Source organism: Nicotiana tabacum, chromosome 23, assembly GCF_000715075.1.
Source record: "Nicotiana tabacum cultivar K326 chromosome 23, ASM71507v2, whole genome shotgun sequence".
NCBI classification, from domain to species: Eukaryota; Viridiplantae; Streptophyta; class Magnoliopsida; order Solanales; family Solanaceae; genus Nicotiana; species Nicotiana tabacum.
The window spans coordinates 13907229-13920481 of NC_134102.1; positions in this window are offsets into that span (position 1 = coordinate 13907229).

The window sequence follows — 13253 nt, forward strand, 5'->3', positions numbered from 1 at the left end:
AAGACTATGATATCACTATTTTGTATCACCCCGGAAAGGCCAATGTGGTGGCCGATGCTTTGAGTAGAAAGATTGTGAGTATGGGCAATCTTGCGTATATTCCGGTTGGTGAGAGGCCATTAGCTGTAGATGTTCAGACTTTGGCTAATCAGTTCGTGAGGTTAGATATTTTAGAACCCAGTCGGGTTCTAGCTTGTACAGTCGCTTGGTCTTCTTTATATGAGTGCATCAGAGAGAGGCAGTATGATGATCCTTATTTACTTGTCTTTAAGGACACGGTGTGGCACGGTGAGGCCAAACAGGTTGTTGTGGGAGAAGATAGAGTTCTGCGAATGTAGGATCGTATTTGTGAGCCTAATGTGGATGGGCTTCGTGAATTAATTCTTGAAGAGGCACACAGTTCCAGGTATTCTATTCATCCAGGTACCGCCAAAATATATCAAGATTTGCGGCAACATTATTGGTGGAGGAGAATGAAAAAGGATATAGTTGCATATGTAGCTCGGTGTCTGAATTGTCAACAAGTTAAGTACGAGCATCAGAGACCTGGTGGTTTGCTTCAGAAGTTAGAAATTCCTGAGTGGAAGTGGGAGCGTATCACTATGGATTTTGTTGTTGGGCTCCCACGGACTCAGAGAAAATTTGACGCAGTTTGGGTCATTGTGGACAGGTTGACCAAGTCAGCCCATTTCATTCCAGTGGCAGTTACCTATTCTTCAGAGAGGTTAGCTGAAATTTACATTCGTGAGATTGTCCGCCTTCACGGTGTGCCCGTGTCTATTATTTCATATCAAGGTACGCAGTTTACCTCACATTTTTGGAGGGTTGTATAGCGTGAGTTAGGCACGCGGGTGGAGTTGAGTACAACATTTCATCCACAGTCAGACGGACAGTTAGAGCGCACTATTCAAATATTGGAAGATATGCTTCGCGCTTATGCTATAGACTTTGGAGGTTCTTGGGAACAGTTCTTGCCCCTTGCGGAGTTTGCTTATAATAATACCTACCAGTCGAGCATTCAGATGGCTCCATACGAGGCATTATACGGAAGGAGATGTCGTTCCCCAATTGGCTGGTTTGAACCGGGAGAAACTCGATTGTTGGGTACCGATTTGGTACAGGATGCTTTGGATAAGGTCAAGGTTATCCAAGAACGACTTCGCACAGCTCAGTCTAGGCAAAAGAATTATGCAGACCATAAAGTTTGTGATATTGCATACATAGTTGGAGAAAAAATATTGCTCTGGGTTTCACCTATTAAAGATGTAATGAGGTTCTTAAAGAAGGGCAAGTTAAGCCCTACGTATATCGGACCCTTTGAAATTGTTGAAAGGGTGGGTGAAGTAGCCTACAGGGTTTCATTACCACCTAGTTTATCAGCGGTTCATCCGGTGTTCCATGTGTCTATGCTCCGGAAATATTATGGCGATCTTTCCCATGTGTTAGATTTCAGCTCAGTCCAATTGGACAAAGATTTGACTTAGGAGGAGGAGTCGGTGGCAATTCTAGCCCGACAGGTCCGGCAGTTGAGGTCTAAGAGTTATCCTTCAGTTCGAGTATACTTGAGAGGTCAACTGGTAGAGGCATCAACCTGGGAGTCTGAGTCAAACATGCGAAGTAAATATCCACACTTATTCACCAGCTCAAGTACTTTTTCTAACTCTGTTCGAGGACGAACGTTTGTTTTAGATGTGGAAAATGTGATGACCCAAAATGTCATCTTTAAATTTAATAAGTAATTTTGTGTTCTAAGACCTCAAAAAGCACTATTTATCATTCCTCGACTTGCATGCGCAGTCCGTAAAAGTTTTCGGAAAGTTTTTATGTGAAAAATGGATTAAAATGTGAAATAGAGCATTAAAACTCAACTGGATTGACTTTGGTCAACATTTTGAGCAAACGGACTCGGATCAGTGTTTTGACAGTTCCGGTAGGTCCGTATCGTGATTTGGGACGTGGGCGTATGCCCGAAATCAAATTTCGAGGTCCCTAGCCCTAGATATGAAATTTTGATGAAACATTAAAAGCTTGAAAGCTTAATGATTTTTAAGAATTTACTGATGTTGGATTTATTGACATTGGGTCCGTATTTACGTTTCGGTTCTCTGTATAGGTCCACTAAAATATTTATGACTAGTCCACCGAATTTGGTGAGAATCGGAGTTGATTTGACGTGATTCGGACGTCCGGTTGTAAAAATATAAGTTTTAAAGTTTTCTTGAAATTTTCCTTTGATTTGGTGTCTGATTCATAGTTCTAGGTGTTATTTTGGTAATTTGATCACGCAATCAAGTTCGTATGATGTTTTAGGACTTGTGTGCATGTTTGGTTTGGAGCCCTGAGGGCTCGGGTGAGTTTCGGATAGGCTAGGGATGATTTTGAACTTAGAAAATCTGGTTTTTGAGCTTGTGCTATCATCTGGTGCATTGTGCTTCGCAATCGCGAAGCCATTCCTGCGATTGCGAAGAGAATATTTTAAGCCGTGAGTTTTACTCTTCGCGTTCGCGAAGATAGGCACGCAAACGTGAAAGTCTATCTCCCAGTGCACTGCGAACGCGAGCACAAGGCTGTGATCGCAAAGAAGGAATGAGGCACAAGCTGAAGCACCGAAATTGTGCTACGCGATCGCATAACCTTGTACGTGATCGCGTAAGCCTGGGAAATTGTTCTCTGCGATCACATGGCCTTATACGCGATCGCGTAGTGTTAAACAAACCTGGCAAATTTTGTTCTACGAGATCACGAACGAATTTCCGCGATCGCGATGAATAACAATCTGAAAAACATAACTTAGATTCTCGAAATGGGGTTTCGACCCATTTTCAACCATTTCCAATTTTTAAACTCGGGTAAGGTGATTCTTAGACGATTTTCACGGGAAAACATTGGGGTAAGTGTTACTTACCCTATATTGATTATATTTCATGATTCCATACTCATTTACATCATTAATCCGTGTAATTTTGGAAGAAAAATCATATTTTTATAAAATCTTTCAAAAATAAAAATTTAAGATTTGAAGGTCCATTTGACATCGAAATTGGATAAATTTTGTATGGTTGAACTCGTATCGGAACGGGTGTCCGGATTTCGTAAGTTTTTTTGAGATTGAGACATGGGTCGCAGTGTCTAATATTTAAATATATTTCGGATTTTTATCCGGAAAATTAGTAAAATTCATCTCGAATTAATTCCTACGATTTGTATTGAGTATATCGAATTGTTTGTGAATAGATTTGAAGCTTTTGGAGTCCAATTTAAAAGAAAAAGTTATGGTCGAGTAAATTGATTTAAATAATAATTGATTATGACTGCTGAGTTGGCTTCAACTATTAAAAATGAGTTACCTAATTTATTTCTATTTTTGTCATTTTACTAATATTGCGTACATGTTAATGTAAGTGACATGCCTTAGCCTCGTCACTACTTCGTCGAGGTTAGGCTCCGCACTTACCAGTACATGGGGTCGGTTGAACTGATACTACACTCTGCACTTCTTGTGCAGATTTCGGAGTTGGTCCCAGCGGGGTACCATAGACTTGCTCGGATTTCAGCTACTCAGAGGAGACTTGAGGTATAACTGCACAGCATCCACAGTTCTGAAGTCCCCGTCTATTTTATTTTAGCTGTGTAATCACTTTCCAGACAACTTTATTTTATTGAGACCTTTATTTGTATTATTCTATAAGCTCGTGCACTTGTGACATCAATTCTGGGATGGTATTTAGACACCGTTATTTGTATGGATTATTCACTACATTTCAGATATTACTTCCGCAATTGTTCTTTGTTATTAATAAATTTGAAAATTGTTTTAAAATGGCTAATATTATTCTAACGTTGGCTTGCCTAGCAAGTGAAATTTTAGGTGCCATCACGGTCCGAAGGTGGGAATTTCAGGTCGTGACAGTTGGTATTAGAGCACTAGGTTACATAGGTCTCACGAGTCACGAGCCAGCTTAGTAGAGTCTGAAGGATCGGTACGGAGACGTCTGTACTCATCTCTCAGAAGCTATGAAGTTTAGGAACAGTATCACTTCTTTCTTATTCTGTCGTGCGATTTTATCCTATCATCGATGATTGAACCATTCTACTCTTATTCTATCGCAGATAGTGAGAACACATAATACCTCTACCGATGGACAAGGACCAGAACCCCCGGTGGTAACTATGGCCAGGGGTAGAGGTTAAGGCCGAGGTTATGCTAGAGGCAGAGGTAGAGGTAGAGCTCAGTCTAGAGCTCTAGCAGCAGCTCCTGCTGTAGAACCTCAGTTGGACCTTAAGGAGGAGGTTCCAGTTCAGAATGTACCAGTTGGACCAGTTCAGGGCCCAGAGGGATTCATAGCCACTCTGGTTGGTGAGACTTATGGAGGGCGTGGCCCAGAATGGTACATTTCCAGTGGCGTCAAGCCGTCTCACATGCTGGGGGAGGAGCACAAACTCCCACTACTCCCACACTGGAGCAGATAGCTCCCCAAATCAGGCTCCAGCAGCCCCGCCAATTGGGGTAGTTCAGCCAGTTGTTGCGGCACAGACCAGTGATAGGCCCGCCATGTCTTTTGAGGCCTTATTGAGACTGGATAAGTTTACCAAGCTCTTTCCAGTCCACAGGAGTATCTAGAACGCTGACATAAGGTGCTGCAGAACATGGGTATAGTTGAGACCAATGGGGTTCATTTTGCTGTATTTCAGATGACGGGTTCCGCCCGGAGGTGGTGGAGTGATTATACATTGACTAGACCAGTTGGATCGCCTTCACTTACCTGGGAGCAGTTCTCTCAGCTATTTCTGGAGAAGTTCCTTCCTATCACACTGAGGGAGAATTACCAAAAGCAATTTGAGCGTCTACAGCAGGGCAGTATGAGTCCCGTTTTGTGGATTTGGCCCGCCATGCTCTCCTTTTACTACCCACTGAGGGATAGAGAGTGAGGAGATTTACTGAGGGACTCACTCACCTTATTAGGTTTCGGATGGCCAAGGATACCGAAAGTGAGATTTCTTTTCAGCCGGCTGCTAATGTCGCGAAGAGGATCGAGATGGTTCTTGCACAGGAGAGAGGGCAGAGGTCTGATAAGAGGCCTCGTCAGTTCGGTGGTTTTAGTGGTGCCTCGCATGGAGGCAGGGATAATTTTGGTAGGGGTCATCCTCAAAAACAGTTTCATTCAGCACTTCATGCATCTCCCGATGCTTCAGGGAGTCACGGTCGTATTATGCATTACTTTGGGCAGCTAGCATTTGGTGCACAGGCAGCTCCAATCAGTGCACCGCCACTCCAGAGCTATTACAGCGGTTCTTCGGCCCATTGGGGTCAGCTTCAGCTTCAACAGTCACGGCATCAGGGGTGTTATGAGTGTGGGAACGTTGGTCACATCAGGAGGTATTGCCCTAGATTTGCGAGTAACTAATCTCGACAGGATTCTCGTGCCATCATACCGGCACCGGTTGCTTCATCGCTTGCTCAGCCAGCTAGAGGTAGGGATCAGGCAGCTAAAGGTAGAGGTCAGTCCACTAGAGGTGGAGGTCAGGCCATTAGAGGTGGTGGTCAGACCGTTAGAGGTGGAGGCTAGCCAGTTAGAGGTCGTCCTAGGGAGATATTTACTGATCATCGTAGCCTTCAGTATTTGTTCAAACAAAAAGATCTTAATTTGAGGCAAAGAAGATGGTTGGAGTTGTTGAAAGACTATGATATCACCATTTTGTATCACCCCTGAAAGGCCAATGTGGTGGTCGATGCTTTGAGTAGAAATGTTGTGAGTATGGGAAATCTTGCGTATATTCCGGTTGGTGAGAGGCCATTAGCTGTAGATGTTCAGACTTTAGCTAATCAGTTCGTGAGGTTAGATATTTCAGAACCCAGTTGGGTTTTAGCTTGTACAGTCGCTCGGTCTTCTTTGTATGAGCGCATCAGAGAGAGGCAGTATGATGGTCCTCATTTACTTGTCTTTAAGGACACGGTGCGGCCCGGTGATGCCAAACAGGTTGTTGTGGGGGAAGATGGAGTTCTACGAATGCAGGGTCGTATTTGTGTGCCTAATGTGGAGGGGCTTCGTGAATTAATTCTTGAAGAGGCACACAGTTACAGGTATTCTATTCATCCAGGTACCGCCAAAATATATCAGGATTTGTGGCAACATTATTGGTGGAGGAGAATAAAAAAGGATATAGTTGCATATGTAGCTCGGTGTCTGAATTGTCAACAAGTTAAGTACGAGCATCAGAGACATGGTGGTTTGCTTCAGAAGTTAGAGATTCCTGAGTGGAAATGGGAGCGTATCACTATGGACTTTGTCGTTGGACTCCCACGGACTCAGAGAAAATTTGACGCAGTTTGGGTCATTGTGGACAGGTTGACCAAGTTAGCACATTTCATTCCAATGGCAGTTACCTATTCTTCGGATAGGTTAGCTGAAATTTACATTCATGAGATTGTCCGCCTTCACGGTGTGCCGTGTCTATTATTTCATATCGAGGTACGCAGTTTACCTCATATTTCTGGAGGGTTGTACAGCTTGAATTAGGCACGCGGGTGGAGTTGAGTACAGCATTTCATCCACAGTCAGACGGACAGTCAGAGCGCACTATTCAGATATTGGAAGATATGCTTTGCGCTTGTGTTATAGACTTTGGAGGTTCTTGGGATCAGTTCTTGCCACTTGCGGAGTTTGCTCATAATAATACCTACCAGTCGAGCATTCAGATGGCTCCATATGAGGCATTATACGGAAGGAGATGTTGTTCCCCAGTTGGCTGGTTTGAACCGGGAGAGGCTCAGTTGCTGGGTACCGATTTGGTACATGATGCCTTGGATAAGGTCAAGGTTATCCAAGATCGACTTCGCACAGCTCAGTCTAGGCAAAAGAGTTAAGCCGGCTGTAAAGTTCGTGAGATTTCATTCATAGTTGGAGAAAGAATATTGCTCTGGGTTTCACCTATAAAAGGTGTAATGAGGTTCTTAAAGAAGGGCAAGTTAAGCCCTACGTATATCGGACCCTTTGAAATTGTTGAAAGGGTGGGTGAAGTAGCCTACAGGCTTGCATTACCACCTAGTTTATCAGCGGTTCATCCGGTGTTCCATGTGTCTATGCTCTGAAAATATTATGGCTACATGTCCCAATTGGACAATGATTTGACTTACGAGGAGGATTCGGTGGATATTCTAGCCCGGCAGGTACGGCAAATGAGGTCTAAGAGTTATCCTTCAGTTCGAGTACACTGAAGAGGTCAGCCGGTAGAGGCATCTACCTGGGAGTCCGAGTCAGACATGCGGAGTAAATATCCACACTTATTCACCAGCTCAAGTACTTTTTCTAACTCCGTTCGAGGACGTACGTTTGTTTTAGATGTGTAGAATGTGATGACCCAATGCTCTCCACACTTGTTTTAGATGAGTCCCTCTTTTTGGATTTGGCCCGCCATGCTCTCCTTTTACTACCCACTGAGGGATAGAGAGTGAGGAGGTTTACTGAAGGACTCACACACCTTATCAGGCTTCAGATGGCCAAGGAGACCGAAAGTGAGATTTCTTTTCAACTGGCTGCTAATGTCGCGAAGAGGATCGAGATGGTTCTTGCACAGGAGAGAGGGTAGAGGTCTGATAAGAGGCCTCGTCAGTTCGATGGTTTTAGTGGTGCCTCGCATAGAGGCAGGGGTAATTTTGGTAGGGGTCATCCTCCTATACCATTTCATTCAGCACTTCATGCATCTCCCGGTGTTTCAGGGAGTCACGGTCCTATTATGCATAACTCTGGGTAGCCAACATTTGGTGCACATCTAGCTCCTATCAGTGCACCGCCACTCCAGAGCTACTACAGCGGTTATCCGGACCATTTGGGTCAGCTTCATCTTCAACAGTCACGGCATCAGGATGGGTGTTATGAGTGTGGGAACATTGGTCACATCAGGAGGTATTGCCCTAGATTGGCGAGTAACAGATCTTGGTAAGATTCTCGTACCATCATATCGGCACTGGTTGCTTCACCGCCTGCTCAGCCAGCTAGAGGTAGGGGTCAGGCAGCTAGAGGTGGAGGTCAGGCCATTACAGGTGGAGGTCAGGCCATTAGAGGTGGAGATCAGACCGTTGGAGGTAGAGGAAAGCCAGTTAGAGGTCGTCCTAGGGACGTAGTTCAGAGTGGTGGTGCTCAGCCCCGATTTTATGCTTTTCCAGCGAGGCCTGAGGCCGAGTCATCTGATGTTATGATCACAGGAATTATTCCAGTTTTCCATAGAGATGCTTTAATTCTATTTGATCCAGGATCTACTTATTCCTATGTGTCCTCCTATTTTTCTTCATATTTGGTTGTGCCTTGTGATTCTCTGAGTGCTTCTGTGTGTGTATCTACACCGGTGGGAGACTCTGTTGTGGTAGATCATGTCTATCTTTCGTGTGTGGTTACTATTGGTAGTCTTGAGACTAGTGTGAAGCTTCTACTTCTTGATATGGTAAATATTGATTTCATCTTAGGTATGGATTGGTTGTCACCTTATCATGCTATAGTAGATTGTCATGCCAAGACAATGACCCTAGTCATGCCGGGGTTACCTCGGTTAGAGTGGAAAGGAACTCCTGGTCATTCTACCAACATGGTTATTTCTTATATGAAATCTCGGCCTATGGTAGAGAAAGGGTGTCTAGCCTATTTGGCTTATATTCGCGATCCTAGTGCGGATGTTCCTTCTATAGACTCAGTACTAGTTGTTCGTGAATTTCCAGAAGTATTTCCTGCAGATTTGTCGGGGATGCCACCCGACAGATATATTGACTTCTATATTAATTTGGCTCCGGGCACTCAACCCATTTCTATTCCACCATACTGTATGGCCACGCCGGAGTTGAAAGAATTGAAGGAGCGGTTACAAGACTTGCTTGATCAGGGATTCATTAGACCCAGTGTCTCGCCCTGGGGTGCACCAGTATTATTTGTAAAGAAGAAAGATGGTTCTATGCGAATGCGTATAGATTATCGGCAGTTGAATAAGGCCACTATCAAAAACAAATATCCGTTTCCAAGAATTGATGACTTATTCGATCAGCTTCAGGGTGCCAAGGTATTTTCGAAGATTGATTTGAGGTCTGGTTACCATCAGTTGAAGATTAGGGCATCTGATGTCCCTAAGACAACTTTTCGGACTCGGTATGGGCATCACAAATTCCTAGTGATGTCATTTGGGTTGACAAATGGCCCAGCAGCATTTATGGATTTGATGAATCGGGTGTTCACGCCCTATTTGGATTATTTTGTGGTTGTATTCATTGATGATATCTTGATTTACTCCAGTAGTCGAGAGGAGCATGAGCAGCATCTTCTGAGTGTGCTTCATACTTTGAGGAATAATCAGTTATATGCCAAATTTTAAAAAGGTGAGTTTTGGTTAGACTCAGTTGCCTTTTTGGGGGATGTTGTACCAGCAGAAGGCATAAAGGTGGATCCTAAGAAGATAGAGGTTGTTCAGAATTGGCCTAGACCTACTTTAGTTACAAAGATCCGGAGTTTCCTGGGTTTAGCAAGTTATTACCGTCGGTTCGTGGAAGGGTTTTCATCTATAGCAAGCCCATTGACCATACTAACCTGGAAAGGTGTCTCATTCAGATGATCAGACGAGTGTGAGTTGAGCTTTCAGAAGCTCAAGACTACTTTTACTACGGAGCCAGTGTTGTTGTTACCCACAAGGTCAGGATTGTATATGGTATATTATGAAGCATATGACATTGGGCTTGGTGCAGTATTAATGCAAGATGGCAAGGTGGTTGCATATGCATCGCGGCAGTTGAAAGTTCACAAGAAGAATTATATTGTTCATGATTTAGAACTAGCAGCATTTGTTCTTGCGCTGAAGATTTGGAGGCATTACCTCTACGGTGTCTCGTGTGAGGTATTTACTGATCATCGTAGCCTTCAGTATTTTTTCAAACAAAAAGATCTTAATTTGAGGCAGATAAGATGGTCGAAGTTGTTGAAAGACTATGATATCACCATTTCGTATCACCCCGGAAAGGCCAATGTGGTGGCCAATGCTTTGAGTAGAAAGGTTGTGAGTATGGGCAGCCTTGCGTATATTCCGGTTGGTGAGAGGCCATTAGGTGCAGATGTTCAGACTTTGACTAATCAGTTCGTGAGGTTAGATGTTTCAGAACCCAGTCGGGTTCTAGCTTGTACAATCACTCGGTCTTCTTTATATAAGCGCATTAGAGAGAGGCAGTATGATGATCCTTATTTACTTGTCCTTAAGGACACGGTGCGGCATGGTGATGACAAACAGGTTGTTGTGGGGGGAAGATGGAGTTTTGCGAATGCAGGGTCATATTTGTGTGCCTAATATGGATGGGCTTCGTGAATTAATTCTTGAAGAGGCACACAGTTCCAGGTATTCTATTCATCCAGGTACTGCCAAAATGTATCAAGATTTGCGGAAACATTATTGGTGGAGGAGAATGAAAAAGGATATAGTTGTATATGCAGCTCGATGTCTGAATTGTCAATAAGTTAAGTACGAGCATCAAAGACCTGGTGGTTTGCTTCAGAAGTTAGAGATTCCTGAGTGGAAATGGGAGCGTATCAGTAGGAATTTTGTTGTTGGACTCCCATGGACTCAGATAAAATTTGACGCAGTTTGGGTCATTGTGGACAGGTTGACCAAGTCAGCACATTTCATTCCAGTGGCAGTTACCTATTCTTCAGAGAGGTTAGCTGAAATTTACATTCGTGAGATTATCCGCCTTCACGGTGTGCCCATGTCTATTATTTCATATCGAAGTACACAGTTTACCTCACATTTCTTGAGGGCTGTACAGCGTGAGTTATGCATGCGGGTGGAGTTGAGTACAACATTTCATCCACAGTCAGACGGACAATTAGAGCGCACTATTCAGATATTGGAAGATATGCTCCGCGCTTGTGTTATAGACTTTTGAGGTTCTTGGTATTAGTTCTTGCCACTTGCGGAGTTTGCTTATAATAATAGCTACCAGTCGAACATTCAGATGGCTCCATACGAGGCACTATATGGAAGGCAATGTCGTTCGCCAGTTGGCTTGTTTGAACCGAGAGAAGCTCGGTTATTGGGTACCAATTTGGTACAGGATACTTTGGATAAGGTCAAGGTTATACAAGATTGACTTCGCACAGCTCAGTCTAGGAAAAAGAGTTATGCAGACCGTAAAGTTCATGATATTGCATACATGGTTGGAGAAAGAATATTGCTCCGGGTTTCACCTATGAAAGGTGTAATGAGGTTCGGAAAGAAGGGCAAGTTGAGCCCTAGGTATATCGAACCCTTTGAAATTCTCGAAAGGGTGGGTGAAGTAGTGTCACAACCCAAAACTAACCCATGTCATGATGGCGCCTATCGTGGGACTAGGCAAGCCGACTCATTTCCAAACAAACCGATATCTTCGTTTTAAAGATAATTTCAAGGTTATTTAGCATAAACCTTCATTTAAAGAGTTCAAATCAAAGAAAAACAGAAGTGCGGAAAAGAAAAGCCCGACATCGGGGTGTCACTAGTCAGGAGCATCTATTATAATCTTTCTGACAATATCAAGGCTAACTCAGCCTGGAAAACAAATAAAGATAAATACTACTAGAGGAAGATAAGAGGGAGAAGAGCAGGGGTTGCGATCGCCAAACAGCTACGTTGCTATCTCCAAGAAAATCTGCAACCAGAACACTTAATAACCGCTACCGTGTCCAGAGACACCTGGATCTGCACACAAGGTGCAGGGAGTAACGTGAGTACGCCAACTCAGTAAGTAACAACAATAAATAAAGACTGAGCAGTAGTGACGAGCAATGGAGCATACAACGTTCATATTAGGAAATCTCAGTAAAATACCACATGCTCTTAAAAATCAGGATTTGAATCAAACATCTCGTTTAAACCCAGTTCCAGTAAAAATCATTTAAAGACAATTTTTCCAACATTTTTTTTTAAACAAAGGCTCAATGCAAAGGTGAGCAAAAATGATGAAATCATAAACAACCACTCGGGCCAACCTCACAGTCACTCGTGCCACTCGAGCATACCTCACAATCACTCTTACCACTCGGGCATACCTCACAATCACTCTTTCCACTCGGGCATACCTCACAATCACTCATGCCTCCCAGTCACTCAGCACTCGGCACTCGGCACTCGCACTCAGTAGGTACCTGCACTCACTGGGGGTGTGTACAGACTCCGGAGGGGATCCTTCATCCCAAGCACTATAATCTGCACGGACAACTCACGTGCGATAATAATAAAGTATGTTGCAGGCGGGCAGCCCCGATCCACACTCATCCTCACCAATCAGGCCCTCGGCCTCACTCGGTCACAAGTATGCTGCAGACGGGCAGCCCCGATCCACACGCATCCTCACCAATCAGGCCCTCAGCCTCACTCGGTCATAAGTATGTTGCATGCGGGCAGCCCCGATCCACACTCATCCTCACAAATCAAGCCACTCGGGCATTTCAGTAAAATAGGGCATTCGGCCCAAAACATTTATATGCATCAAAATAGAGTCATAAGACTAAGTTATGCAGTAAACAAGTATAACCATGACTGAGTATAGATTTTAAATCGAAAACAGTGAGAGGATGATACAAAACAGCCCCTAAGGGTCCAAACAGCATTGGGGAAAGGCCCAAACATGGCATTCAGCCCAATTTACAGAAAATCTTTCTAAATCATATAAGTATCAATGGTTTCAACAAAGTATGCAACTTTACAGTTGCTACGGGACGGACCAAGTCACGAATCCCCAACAGTGCACGCCCACACGCCCGTCACCTAGCATGTGCGTCACTAAAAATAGTAGAATGATACAAAATCCGGGGTTTCATACCCTCAGGACTAGATTTACAATCGTTACTTACCTCAAACCGGTCAAATCTTTAATCCGCAATGATCTTGCCTCTGGACTCAGCCTCCAAATTCTCCGAATCTATTCACAATTAGTACAATACCATCAATACGCGCTAATGGAATGTATTCCACAAGAAAAACTATAAAATTAGACCAAAACCCGAAGTTGGCTCAAAAATTGCATGTGGCCCCCACGTCTCGTAACCCGACAAAAGTTACAAAATCTGAAAGCCCATTCAACCACGAGTCTACCCATACCAATTTTACCAAAATCTGACCTCAACTCGACCCTCAAATCTACAAATCTTATTTCCAAATTTTCTAAGTTCCAATCTCTGATTTACACCTCAAAATCATGTAATCTAGTCGGATTATTCGATGATAATTCAATATTATGGAGTAGAAATGAT